The 15,417-nt window shown below is 33.8% G+C and overlaps 1 protein-coding gene across 12 annotated transcripts in view; it reads right to left on the bottom strand.

The window, feature by feature from the left end:
* Positions 1–15,417, bottom strand: part of bsk (mitogen-activated protein kinase dJNK) — a 69,518-nt gene that overhangs the window by 30,203 nt on the left and 23,898 nt on the right. For 2 of the 12 annotated variants that reach the window (XM_081988341.1, XM_081988349.1), the window contains exon 1: positions 9,132–9,297. The exons of 8 other annotated variants lie outside the window; for them this stretch is intronic. The gene's annotated coding sequence lies outside the window, so the exon portion shown is untranslated. Of the gene's footprint in view, positions 1–9,131; positions 9,298–15,417 lie in introns of those variants that run through there. 2 more of the 12 variants (XM_081988411.1, XM_081988394.1) reach the window with 2 other exon arrangements.

Here is a 15,417-nt window from a genome sequence, read left to right as displayed (position 1 = left end):
TAGTACATTTTCAACGCCCTGTAGTATTTATGGGACAATTTAGCTTTTAATTAATTACAAAACACAGACAAGTTTTTGATAACTCAACTTTTATTTTTAGTGGTTCTGCTGTACACATTTTCTTAATTTAGTTTGAATAGCAAGAATAAACATCCACTTTCTACGAAATTCCAGAAGGCAGAGGCAATCAAAAGCACCTGATCCTCCCTCAATTCTGGTAATTTAACCCGGTGCATTGCGCTTTGTAGTTTCCATTGTTACAGGTTACAACATCCACTTCTAGACTTTAGGGCAAATACGCTTATTACTCGGGATTCTTTGGTACGTATACCTTTCGACATTCATTCAAAAATGTGCACGACATTTTGAGGACGCTGGAAAAGCGAGATTATGAATTTGCCTGGCATAGTGAAGCCCTAAACGTGCATTGTTGAGGGTGTACTTGGAAATTTTCCATGTTAAGGATTAAAATTTCGAATTCTAATTAAAACGAAGTGCTTCGTTATGATGTAATATTAAGGTCATGTAACTATGTAGTTATAAAAAGCACGATTTTGTGTAATGAATAAGTTTTTGCAATACGAACGCTTCAGCAAAGTTTTGAGCAAAACTGTAATTTCCGAGATATGCTCATCTTAAATAGGGAATAAAAAGTTGCTTTTTTGCAAAATTACTCAAAGTAATTTTTGATGTAGATTTTGCAACACAAGACATTAAACGTATTATTAATATTATTATACTATTTTGCTATGTCTTTCTACAAAACTAATATAGTTTTAGGTCAGCAAGTTGGTGCAAGACACAAGACCTCAACAAAGATTACAATAATTAAATAATAACAAACCTATAAACCCGACGTTCTTAGTGGCTGTTTTTTGAACCCTACCTTAGAGTTGCGGAAACCTCTTTTTCCTTCTCTAATGCCTCAAATTGATGTCAGAATTGTCAAATTACATCTGAATGCTGCTTTTACTGTTTTCCGGTTGTTAAAATTGTTTCTTCGAGTCATTTTAGTATTTCTTGAGTGTCAAACTAAAGCCAGATTGTCTTTAATTAGTGAAAAATGTTGTTTGAAACTTTTAGATAGTAAAAATAAATGCTGGAAACCTGTTTACTGTCTTTGTAGTGTCAAATTAAAGTTAGAAAACAAGTCCCTGTCTTTGAATAGTCAAAAATGCTTTCAAAAGTGTGTAGAATGATAAAACAAATGCAGAAAGCTCTTTTTTATTCTCTAACGCATCAAATTGATGTCATAATGCTTTTTTGATCTCTTGGAATTGTGTGTCTTCTTTTACTGTTTTCCGGTTGTCAAAATTGTTTCTTCGAGTCATTTTAGTATTTCTTGAGGGTCAAACAAAGGCCAGAATGTCTTTAATTAGTCAAAAATGTTGTCTGGAACTTTTGTATGGTCAAAACAAATGCTAGAAACCTGTTTACTCTCTTTATAGTGTCAAATTGAGACCAGAAAACAAGTTCCTGTCTTTGAAAAGTCAAAAATGCTTTCAAAAGTGTGTAGAATGATAAAACAAATGCAGAAAGCTCTTTTTTCTTCTCTAACGCATGAAATTGATGTCACATGTTATAGAGATATTTGCAAAAATCGATATTATTTTTTCTACTTTGATACCTCTTGTATCTCGAAAAAAAGTCATTTTGGAGGGTATGTTTATAGACATATTTTTGGATGTACTATCTTTCCTTACAATTTGTGACACCAATTCAGGAACACCAGGTATAATCGAACAAAAATCTGTTCGTGACATAACATTAAACTTTTCCTAACTAGTTATTAAATAGCTAGAGATAATTTGCACTGTCTTCGAGGTAAATCCCACAAAATCATGAAGGTAATAAAGAAGGACAGTGTTGCCAGTTTCCTGTAATTCTGCAATCATATATCACTATATTAAATGACTTAAAAGCTTAGAGTTTGCGTAAATGTGACAGAGTCTCAAAGAAAACAATATTAAGAGGTGATGTGAACGAAAGTTGCCTTTTATGTCCGTTTTATTACGAGGGGTGTCACAGTAAGTCGACATGAAAAATTGGTCTTGTTGGGTGCCGTTTTTAATAAAGCCTTCCATACCGTGAGAATAAAGAATGACAAACACTATTAGACGTTACAAGACACGTAGACTGGACATTTTACGTTTCGTACGTTGGTTTGCAGTAAAATACCAAATAAATTGCCTGGCGAAGATCTGGAATCTTTCGAAAGTCGCCATTAATCAATTGTCCCCCAACAGCAAAAAGTCGATAAGTGACACCAGCCGGTTTACTCGGCGTTAAAAGTATTCTACCCTGTGTCCTGCTCCTGTTACACAAGCGAAAGACTCGGAATTACTTTTTCCGGAGTTTTTTTTACATTGTGGGGAAACGCCCAAAGACAACATGTCCTCTTTCAGGAAAAAGGTCAAAGAATTACACCGGCGGTAATAGATCTTCGGGATTAAAGACGAAAGGCGGCTTTACAGGAAGAATTTAGCTGAAACAGTTCAGATTTATACCGCATTCTTAGCTTTAGTACTCCAAATTCAGCCGCAGGCAAATTTCCATTTTCTCCTTTCGCCTGTCAAGCTCGAAATAACTCGACTAGCAGCAGCTTGTTCAAAAGTCACACTTCCTCTACACAACTTGCAAACTAATAATTACACTCCTGTTCCTTTATATTCTCTACGAACTAACTGAAAATATCAGCTCTAATTTTCCAGGAAAAGTTATTTGCGTAAACAACAAGACGTCCTATCAGTAACTTTTCCTGACAGGCTCACATTATAAACGTTCCAGAGTAGGAATATAAAAAATGATTAGTAACAGCAGAACACTGGAACGAAATGACATACAATTAGATGGTGGGAGAGCCAAACATAATTTATTGAAAAAAGCGTCATAAATCACATCAGCCAGCTTGAAAGTAATAAAGTTCGGTTCGAAAAATAGTAAAGTTTGCGGGCCACCACTAAAATGCTCGGTAGCAGTCAGTGCCTAAAACTACTTCAGATAAATGGTGGTTTTATATTCAAGAAATGGTTGAGTTTGACTCGGTAGTTTTGAAGTTAACCGTACTAAAATGCTGAAAAAAGACGATAATTTTTAGTGTAAAATACTGAACATTTTCAATTATTTTCTCGCGATTCAAGACGCAAAGCCTTTTCTATTTCTAGTCTGTCAAAAAGTCACAGAAATAGTAGATATGAGGGTCTTATCGCACGAGCACATTACAAACCATTAAGAGGAGATAAATATTTACCTTTCTTTCTTTTTTAAAATAGAGCATTTGGAACTGACCAACTTAGCAAATTGGGTGCGTTTTAGTAAAACAATTTAAAATACTAAAAATATACAAAAATTATACATACGCCCAGCAAATCAATGGGCTAGAGCTAGAGAAAAATGCAGGGAAACTTCAAAATGACAAGTGTCGGCTAAAAAGAGTGCACTTCAGAATACTTGATTCTTGTAACCAGCTGCTAAATTACGTCACACTCACTCAGATGAGCTCACTTTTTTGTAATATTTTTTCTTCTTATCGTTCATATTGAATTAAAATTTTCATTCCTGTATAATGCAGGATGTCCTTTTTCGAGCCTCACCATAGAAACTTCAGACATTTGAAGAGATACAAGAAAAGTAAAATTAGAACAAAGATGCGTTTTCAATAAAATGTCTTAAATTGCCACTTAAAATGTGAAGTAAATATCTCAAAAAGTGTACCAGCCCATTTTTGACATTAAATTCGGACAATTTAGAAAACTACTATGGAAATTGAATTTAATCCATACAAATCATAAAAATTAGTTAAGGTAGCAATGAAGTAGTTTACCACATTTAGAGACGTACAAAATATTTTAAAGTTAGAATTTTCACCTAAAATTACTTACTTCAGAAAATTTTCCCTTATTCACAAAAAGTACTCACAAAAAATTAATTCATCCATTTATCATCAAACATCAGTTGTTAAGTCTACTGAATATTGAAACTGTTTTTTCTGACAAATATGACACTAATATTCAACGAAAATTTGTTTTTGATAAAAACTATTAAATCCAGTTGTTAGAAAGATAAAAAACTGTACATTACAAACTGCTCTGACATATTATACTGGATTACATTTATAACATAAACTTTTAGACCCATAACCCGATACATGACCGGTATTTTAAACTTGGCAATGAAAACCGAAGTTCGCGGACAAAAAAAGGATTGAAAACCGAAACGTATCAATATCCACTTCCGAGTTACAGCATTTCGATTTACATGCTCGTAAATCCAAGGAAATGTATTTGAAAAGTTGCCAAAAAATTTTTCTGGCCCCCAATATTCGGACGAGGATGGAGGTGTCGACAAATTTTGTGATTTATTCCCTCCTGACCAAGCGAAATATTTAAAGATTTGGGAAATGTCGAAAACTTTACCGAACTTTATTTATTTTCCGTGAAGACAAAGCATTTTTTGCTTATTAGTTTGAGTAGTAAAGTACGATTATACTCAAAACGAGAGTAATATTTCACTTCCGAATGCATAATACAGTGTTTTCCACTCAACTGCACTGCAACATGGGAGTGGGTTTCGTACACATATGAAATACGCTAGCTGAATACCAGACATTTTTATTAAAATTGCATTTAACAGAAATATCAAACATAGGGCTGGAATGGGTTATTGAATACGACAGGGTCTAGGCATATGACGTATAATAGATATAGCTATAGATAGAATCCCTGTTCAATCTTTCGTCAAAAGACTTGAGAATGGTTATAACAAGATGTTTTTTTACGACTGTTTTAAAATAAAAAATACTGTCACACATAAATAATTCACTAGTTTTGAATATTTAATAGGTTTCAATGTTATATTTAGTTTAGTTTAGTTATTTATCCTAAACCGCGATTTACCTTTGTATTACATTGTTACGTCATCTCAATTTACTTCGATTTTTGCTATAACCGTCAAATTGTCTGGTACCAAACTGAACATTAGCAGGTCATAACGGCTATTGTTACGTTGGCAGAAGATGATATTTTAATTCGTGTGTTATTTTCTTTCATTATGAATACTTACCATAGAAAGTCGTAGGAAAAGTATAGTATTCAACTCGCATGTAATGGCTCTATTACTTACTTGATCTTTGTGGGTAATAGCAATTATTATTACATGATCGTTGAATAATATACTATTTCCGATACGTCAAATTTAAAAAATTTCTCTTGATGTCACTGCAAAGAAATGAGAGGTTATTTCAAAATTTCAATCCTACACTGCAAATCATCTTTAAGAAAGAACGGTTTTACTTCTCTAGCATTTTTTAAGTATTCAATTTACTTTTACGTGAATGATCCTGTTTATTTTGACTTCACCTTTCTATCACAACCACTCTTTTCCAAACGACTTGAAAACACCTCGATGAGAACGGCCCCTAGGGGGATTTTCATAAAAAATCCCCCATTTTTTCGCAAGGGCAGTTCAAGGAGCACTCGCTTGGTTTGCATTGTCATCCCTTCGTTACCCCATAATCGTATGCAGATACGTGTAGGTGGGAAAAGATGAGGTTACGAAACTGCCGTGCAGTATTTTCGTTTTTGCGTTTATAAGGAATTTTATAGGTTCCGACATTTTACGGAGAAATACAGAATGGCCCAATAGTGTGACAAAGTTGTATAATGTTGTTATTTCTGATTTTTCGCACACGCTATGTATACTTTTGTATATTTGGACTTGTTAAAATGTTGTTAAATTCTGCAACTGAATCAGTGTTCAGTTTTCCATCAAATGGCGGCGTTACCAACTTATTTAACAGATATATTCGAATTAGAAAAAAAATAAACATAAATGGGAGTCCCCCAAAAATTTTTTGTTTCTTGTAATGAATAGTACTCGAAAAAATATGGGACACATCCTGTGTAATCCTATTTAACTTCAAAAAATGTTAATAAAAAATCCACACTTATTTGGTACACAATATAGCAAAAAGTCCAAAGTGACATAGAATAGGCCAGTCTCTCTTCTGCTTATAGCGACGTAACGTCCGTGAAGTCATTTGACAGTTTGTCACGTGACACCGGTTCGGTTTTTTAAATATGTTAATCAGCTGACACATCGTCAAATTACGGACGTGGAGTTATTTCTGAACGTGGACCTGCGCCAGCCCCGAACCAGCAAGAACATAAATTCGTAAATAACAAATGTCAAATTCTCATCTCGCTCAGTTCACATGTAATAGAAAAGGAACGACAATTATTACGTCACTACCACTAGCCCTGAGACGGACTTTAGTAATTATTAATCTTGCCTCATTTTAGTAAATTTTAAATATTATTAATTAGTAATAAATTGAATAACTTCTTATTGAAGTCAATAAGGTCGAACTGAAACTAAATATGTATTATGGATCATAGCAAATAAGCTGGAGACTTCTGCGAATATTGTCACAAACATTTATTACTTTTGTTTTTCTGTTTGCATGGAAATGATTGATGATTTGTTATTTTTTTCTACCTTCACAAACAAATGTCACCGCACCCTAATCTAAACAAATATTGTCAAATAACAATTTTGCGTGTTTCTACACTATTTGACTTCTTTTTGTAAAGTATTTTATTAATAAGTATGTTAATTTGAAATAAAGTTATGCTAATTAAAACTAGCACGTAAGAAAGAAAAAAGAAGGGAATATAGACTTTTCTCAAGGTGGTTCATAACAAATATAAATACAGCAAAGGGCCAATCAAAACTGGAATGTAAAAATCCCACTTTTCAAGCTAAAATTAACCGTTTGCGTTAAATTAAAAGTTTCCGGTTCGAATTTTCGTTCTAGATAGGAAAAATTAAATTTGCGATAATCGCTTAAGCGCGAAATTATGATTATGAACCCCGGGGTGCAGAAAAAAGGTAAGCGAATTCGTTTCAGCGCCCTTTTTTGAACCCGGATTTTGTTTGGGGCTTAATCACAATCGATGTTCGTAAAGTCGACAATTATTGTTGGCTTATTAAAATGGTAAAGTGACGCGGAAATTGCGCTCCCAGTATTATTTTTTATTTAAAATTTTAAAATTCCTGCAAAAATTTGCTGGGAATATTGTTGTGTCGACCTCTGTTAGATTTTGCTATCTGTGACATTGTCAACTGGGCTTTAATGGTTTTGAGGTTTAACAGCAACAACATGAATAAAGTTTCAAATTTCGTTAAGCTCAGGTAGGGATTTTAACCAGATCAGTTTAATGCACAAACGAAATTTAATTAAATCAAAGTTTAGTGCACATAATTCGTCAGTAATGAATTTTACATTTTATATCTTATATTTGTTATCTGTATAGATAAATTAACATGGATTACTTCTTTTTATTTTGTACTAATAACGCGTTTTCTGATTGTATAGACGTGGTTGAATTTCTTATCATAAGATGTCATTAAATTAAAATGCGTTCCTTTATAATGAAAAGAACACCTTAATACAATCTTGCAGAGGATGAAATTTTCTACAACTTGACACTACCACGTTTTCCAATAGCTTTCGAACTTGATAAATTAATTCATTAAAATTGAAAATGTATTTGTTTATCGCTTAATAAACATGTACTATCCAATACAGATGAGATTAGCAGAAAACGTGGTGAATCTTTGAGTGGTCTTACTTTGAGTTACGTAATGAGCGATTTTACCGCAGTAATTTTACTGCACAACTAGGCACCCATCACTATTGATTAAGTGTTGGGTCATCTGGGGTATTCGTTATTCTTTTGTATCAAACACAGGGTGTTCCATAATAATATGCTAATACTTAGAAGCTGACTATTGGAATCATCTTTGGAAAAAAAACTTCATATAAACAATATGTCCTAAACGTAGCATTTTTGAAATTTGGTACACATTTTCAATGCCATTCTTTTGCTAGTTTTTTCCATGCTGTTTAAAATTCAATAATGTCATTTTTCACTTTATTAATAAAGGTTTCCTATAAAAATAATAGTGAATAAAAAACCGAAAATGATACGATAATAATGAAAAAACGAGTTCAAATTGAGTTTTAAGCTTCAAATCAAAAAAACAGTTTTTTCCACTGTTTGATAAAGAAACAAATCGCATATTTCAAAAACTAATCACTAGTGCAAACTCAAAATCTCACCTCAAATTCTTATTGGAAAACCGGATAAATTACACTGCATGTGAAATGTGGCTAAAAGTGAAGTAAAGTAATCCTGCATACTTTTCAATGTTTTTAGGAAATAAAACTCCAAAACTGAAACAATTTCCGTCATAATAACGACCAAACAACCCCCATTATGCGCAACTGACATACCAAAGATAACTTAGCAATCCAGACCTACAAAAACAAAACCTGTAGTAAGAAACGTTTAAATGATATATTATTCTTGACTTTTTGATTCTATATAAAATGGAATAAAATCCGCCTTTTATTAAAAATAACCTGAAACTGATTTTAAAAGAGGAATATAAATTCAGTAGACGTACAGAAGTAAATTGAATATTTTAATTAATTCTCTCTAAGAAAGGACACTTCCTGAAACTGAAGATTACAGAAAATTTAATTTTGCATACTTTGAATTGATTAGTTCTTGTATTAGTTCCCTTTTAGCTTATTTAAGTATAGCTTATACCAATTTCTCCGATTATTTCACTCAATCATGGTAACATTATGAAGTAAGAATTTTCCGGAGTTGAAAATGTGGTTAATGGCCAAATATACTTGAACCGAATAAAAATACGACATTTAGGTGACATTTTGATGAAATAGTCTCACTAAATACCCCTCGAGCTTTTCAATTAACCAGAGAATTTTTATTCTAGCATGTTTTTCTTACGTATTCTCCTCGTCCTAAAGGACTAGTGAAAGTGTCGAAAAAATGCTGTCAATTATCGATAATTTTGAAGCTCTCTTGGTATTACCCCCGATAAACTATTCATACACCTAACTCCTACTGAAATATTCTGGAAGAAAAGATCTTAAGTGCAACGGTATGTGAATTTCTATATCGACAAGAAAAGAATAATTCTCCTGGAAAGAATTTCTATACAACACGTAAATTCTCTCGATATGTCGGTCGGAATGATTTCCACTCACATTTTATTCATAAATTTCTTCCAGGTTACTGACCACATATCCCTTAACTTACCCTTCAAAGAACAGGAATAAAATACTGATTTATTCTCCACACAATAGTCAAACACTATCACTTTTTATCAAATTACTTGAAATAAGTCACGATTGACAAAAATCATTTTCGAAGCAAACTAAAATTCAACCCAGAGGATCCACGACGACCATTGCCAAAGGCGAAATCGCGTCGGAATAGTTCAAACCGCCCGCGATAAGAAACAAAATCACGTTGTTTTCTGGATATCGACCGGCTTAGGACGGAGCGTGCGCAAATCCCGAAGAAGCCGGTTACTGAACCGAAACATCGTCGTGACGGCCACATGTAACATGTGATAACACGGCGATGTTGCCGTATTTAGGGCGCCGCATCAGAATCTCCGAATGGCCGTGCTCCACTGACTTACACTGATATCAACGAGATTTAAGGGCAATTTGTCTAGATTGATGATGTCAGCTCGTTTTCTTGAACGAATTTCCTTGGAGGTTTCGATTTGATAAATTGTATGAGTACACACGTTGGCGTATCGAATAAATATAGTCAAAAAAATAACCTGATTTTTGCGAAACATTACACAGTTTTTTGCGAATTCAGGGTTGAAACGAAAATTTATGTTTGGAATAATATGCGAAGCACAAAAGAAAAAAGTTGCTTAATGTCTTCACAATTCAACGCATTATGACACACATTTTATTTTTATTATGCAAGTTTAGTTGAGTTTTGGTTTCTGTCCTATATTTTTCGGTTTTGCCTATTTAACTATTAATAAAGTGTCAAAGTGAAAGTAAAGTAAGGCATTACCTGTATTGATTAAAACAAGTTGTTAGTAATTGCGACGAATATCATTCTAACGACAGTAGAACGTTTTTGATTTATTTTTCTTCAAATGAAAACTCCATGAAAAATAAGAGGGGATACCGATTAGTGTCCAAAAAAGTGCTTTTTATTGAAGGTCCTCTCTATCTCTATTCTGGAAACTTCACTTAAATAGAAAAATAAGAGAATTGTTTAATGTGAACAGTTTTTGAACTACAAAATATGTTTTTTTTATAAATTGGAAGTATTAGTATCAATAAAGAGTTGAAAAGCAGCATAACCTCCAAATTCATTATGAAAGAATGATGAGTGTACATACAGTGACTTCATCCTGTTTTACTTGTTCGTCCTGTGATAAGTGAGTAATTTTATGGTTCGGTTTCTTTGCTTATAAAGTTTCAAATACTGCTTAGTACAACAAAGTATTATTTATGTGGTAGGCTAAAGTAATACAGTTTCTTGACTGCAAAATTTACACAATTGCTAATCCTCAAATTCAGCAGCTGCATTCTGAACATTTATGGTTTCATGCAAAAATGACCGTAACTCTAATTGTTTCAAAGTTTTGAAAATTCCGTATCTCTGCAATTTTTGGGGTTTCAGCGACTGTAAAAGGCTCAAAACGTTCGTCTTGTACCAACCTAACACATGCGCAAATCGTCTTTCCCACCTCTCAACTGCAGTCTCGTGGGAGAAGGTACAACTTTCCGCACTTGTTAGGTAAACAACTATTTTGATTCGTGCCAAAAATCTTTTGTTTTTCTTTGCCTGTTGTTAACTACAACTTTTCCTTCATATAATGGTTCATTTCACTGCAATTAAATGAGTATAAAACCAAGTAAATAAACTCTTAATTAAAACTTTTCATTTCCATATTAAATTTCTGCCACATTTCGTTAGTTTTCCAGAAATACGCAAGTCTTTAATTAAAAATGTTCTTTCATAACGCTGATTCCCAACCGTTTAGAACCGTTCCTTCGAGCTTATTTCCTAGGGATTACCTATAAATACTCGAAACAACTTCGGCAGGTTGTAATACTTCCCCTACTGCGATTTTTTCCAACGATGACGTCTTAAACGCCAACCGTAAACCACCGTGCGCCCTCCCCGACCCCATTGGTTCTGGCGTCATTTGCGGCGTTGTCACGTCTCGCGCAATTTTCCGCACGGTTTTTATTTAAATGTGCGGAATGTCGAGTTGGACAAAATCGATTATTCCGCTATGCAGCAGTTATATGTCGGCCTAATTCAAATACTAAAAGGTGTGTACAAATATGTGAAAACAGTTTGTTGTGTTTTATGGTATTTATTGGTACTTGCGCTTTCTGTGTGAAAATGTGAATTTATGAATTTCGGTCGGCACAATTTTTGAATGTATGATACTCATTTTGTTTTATTTGATTTACGAAAATTATTGCTTGTTAGTTATAAATTATTTTTTCAATTAACTATTTAAGCTGATATTATGATCAAAATAATGAAACTGAAAAAGAGCGCATAATTTTCAGAACTATGACACACACTTATTTGTTCTAGCAGAGATTTGTGAATTTCTTTTTAAATTATGTAAAAGATATTTGCATCTCAAATTTTCTAAAAATAAAGAATTAATAATTAATGGTCAAATAAGTGCGTTAGTGACATAATGCAAATTTAATGCGTTTTTTACCAGACGCACCTTGATTAATCGCCCTTATTGACGTTTCGTATTATAGTCGGGTAATTAATATTCCACAGCTTGTTCTGTGCAAGTAATCATGTGAATTAAAAATAGGCTGAATTATTTTTTAATTCCACGAAAAGTAAAGAAAGAGAAAAGAGAAGAAAATTTGAAACGAGATATTATGAGAATGAATTTTTCTAGCTACAGACATCATACTCGACCTGCGACTTTATTAACTTGCAGAAATTAGAGATTTATTTTATTTCTAATTAACTATTGATTTTAATATAAATTTCTGATCGCACACAATATAGTTATTAGCATAAAGTATTGTTGGTTATATATTTCATGAATAAGAATAAGCAAATATGCATGTTTGGTGAGGAATTCTGATTTGATTAAATTTTCCGCTAGATTTTTAGGGAAATTTATTGGATGGCAATAACGGTTTGAAACGTAATAACAGCAAGTTAAGAGTTATTTACCTAACAAGTGCGGAAAGTGGTATTTTCCCGCACGAGACTGAGTTAAAGAGCAGGAAAGACGCTTTTCGTATGTGTTACTTTTAGTCTTTACCGACATTTGTGTTAAATAAGTATTTAACGGTTTCTGCGTTTTTACTTTTTATAAGATTATTAAAACTAGTTTTAAAGGCTTTGTAGGTTTATTATAACACGTCATTTTTTAGACTCTGTGCATAATAAGTAAGCATAATAAAAAAAACAATTTAATAATTTTTACACAAAAATAGCCCAAATAATATACTTCCTCTCAATCCCTTATAAGGAAGTGTAGACTGAAAATTATCTAGGCTTTCATAACACTTATCCAGTAGACTAAATAAATTGAATAAAACTCCTAGTATATTTCATTTCAACGTCATTTACGTTGAACTAGTAGTACAATATGTATTGTTCACATAACTATTTATGAGATTTTCCAGCTATAACTCATTTTACGTCGATATTCCATTATAAACTAAACTTTACTGCATAATGCGCTTTTTGCGTGCCTAGTCATTTGCAAAAATCGCGCGTTAATTAAAATATCCAACAAATAACGGACAGAATATGTAATTGCAACGCCCAAAAATGATCCACATTTCCGAATTGCACACGTGCTACACTGACAGTGATGGATTATCACTGCAAGAACGTCCCAGTTGGCAATTGTTCCATTATGGCAAATCCCGATTAGGTATAATTTAACTGGTCCATTAGGGGAGCCGATATATTTCAATTAATTAATAGTGATAAAAAGTGGTTTTAGTCTATTAAATTTGGTACGGATAGAATTCCAACCGAACTTCAGTTCAGTTTGACCAGAAAGTGGGTAAATATTTGGTTTGTTTTTGATATCTCATTTGATAAAAGGAGTAGGCGCCATATTTCCTAGCCCACAGTCGGACATCGATATACTAAAAATGTTCAGCAGAATAACTATTTATGTTTAAGAGTTCAGAAAATATTTGATATTTCGTTACTTTTTTATTAATAGAATGTTAAGATTCATGTTTATTGGATAAAAGATTATTTCCAATATTTACTATAATCACAAAGCGAATATTCGAATAGAACAAGAGACAACGGAGGAAATTGAGATATACTCAGAAGACATCATAAACAGAGAAAATTACAGGTATTAAAGTAAATGATACCCCAATAATCAACATAAGATATGCCGATGACACTGTTGTAGTTGCAGAAACTCCAGAAGACATTCAGATTCGAATTAACAGAATAGTAGAATGCAGTGAAAAATACGGATTATCACTTAACATCAGCAAAACAAAAATGATGGTTGTATCTAAATCACCACAAAACTTCCCTGACATAACCGTACATGGTCAAAAAATTGTTATCAACCAAAGTAACGATAGCTCTGAAGAAATCAGGATCAGAGTGGAAAAAGCTAGAGCCACATTTACTAAGATAAAGAAGGTGTTCTGCGGACGAGATCTAAGCCTTAATAAACTTAAAATTTGCCTTGTAAGATATTATGTGCTGTCTTTTCTACGGAGTGGAACACACTGAAAAAAATCGATGCCGAGAAGCATTTGGATGTACCGTAGAATACTAAGAATATCGTGGACAGAGAGGTGTAAAGGTTTTGCGGAGGATACAAAAAAAAAATGACACTAACTATTAAGCAACGCAAACTGCAAAACTTGGGACATGTTATGAGGGGAGATAAATACCAGTTGCTGCAACTTATTATCCAGGAAAAATAATGAGTAAAACATCCATAGGAAGAGAAAAGAATTCATGATTGAAGAACTTGAGAGAATGGTACTATTGTTTAAATCTGCAGTATCAAAAATACACACAGCTTTAATGATAGCCAAACTTCAGAACGAAAATAATTGAGAATAACCATCCATCTAATGGCGCTACAGCCCAATTCGGGCCTTGGTCTTCTCTATTTTCTTCCTCCAGCCATCCCTGTCCTTCGCCGGCTTTCTCCAGTTTGGTGTTCCGAGCATGGAAATGGTTGAAAATCCTGTTGACTACTCTTCCATCCTCTGCAAATGCCCGGCCCATTTAAGTCTTTGTAATCTTATTGTTGTTCCCAGGCTTCTGCGAAGAGCTGGTAGATCTCGTGGTTGTATCTTATTCTCCACTGTTCGTTTTCTTGGACCGGTCCATATATTCTGCGTAAGATCTTTCTTTCGTTTGCGTTCACCATTGTTTCCGCTTGTTTTCGTTTCAGTTTTGTTTTCCTGTGGACATTCACTGATCTGATTATGGCTGAAATGTGGTAGTATACTTTATTGGTATTACTGATTATTCGTTGGATCTCCTCCATCTCGTCCCGTTTGCTCGATATGTTACAGCCTAGGTAGGTAAAGTCATTGACCACCTCAAAGTTTTGGTCGCCTATTGTCATGTTCTGGCCTCTCCTCCTATTGATGCTTCGGATCTGTATTAATGGTCTTATCTTAATTCACTTTTAGGCCCACTTCTTCAGCCGCGCCTTCTAGTTGTATGTAGGTTTCTTTCATTCATGTTAGGTTTCTTCCAAGTATGTTTAGGTCATCTGCATATCCTGCTAGTTAGGTGGATTTGTGTAGCAGCGACGCGTTGTTGTCTACCGTGGTTTTCTTTACTGCCTATTCTAATGCTAGATTAAAGAACATTGGGGCGAGTCCATCTGGCTGCTTGAGGCTTTGGTTTACTTTAAATGGGTTGGGTTTCCTTGTATCTTCACCGAGCTTTCAGAGTTTTCCATTGTTAGTCTTGTTAGCCTTACTAATTTTCGTGGTGTTAAAGTCTAGCATGATGCTGTAGAGCTTTTCTCTGTCTATGCCTTCCAGAACTTGTTTTACTGCGCATGATTGGTCTGTGGTTGATTTTCCTGGTCTAAAACCCGCTTGGTATTCGCCAATGATGTTTTCGGCTAGTGGTTCTAGTTTATTTCGGAGGATGGTTGTGAAGACTTTATATGTTGTGTTTAGTAGAGATATTCTCCTGTAATTTTTAGAACAACGATCCCCCCAACTGAAGAAGAGGTGAGAAAAGCAATCAAGTCGCTAAACAACAACAAATCACCAGGTGTGGACAACACTCCGTCAAAATTAATAAAATATAGAGGACCACAACTAGCAAAAGCGGTAACAGACCTAATCAAAGAAATATGGACAACCGAAAAAATGCTGAACCAATGGAGAACCAGCATCCATTCTACAAAAAAGGAGACAAGCTAGAATTGAAAATATTAGGGTCGCTTTAATGCATTTTATTAGTCGTAATTTATAATTTTTAATGCACGTCATAAACAAAGTATACAAGCCCTTAATCACGTTCACTTTTTCAGGGACGTCTGAAA

The sequence above is a fragment of the Ips typographus genome, linkage group LG1 (assembly GCF_016097725.1).
Source record: "Ips typographus isolate SLU linkage group LG1, UJ_Ityp_2.0, whole genome shotgun sequence".
Lineage (NCBI taxonomy): Eukaryota > Metazoa > Arthropoda > Insecta > Coleoptera > Curculionidae > Ips > Ips typographus.
This window is presented reverse-complemented; position numbering and strand designations above follow the sequence as displayed.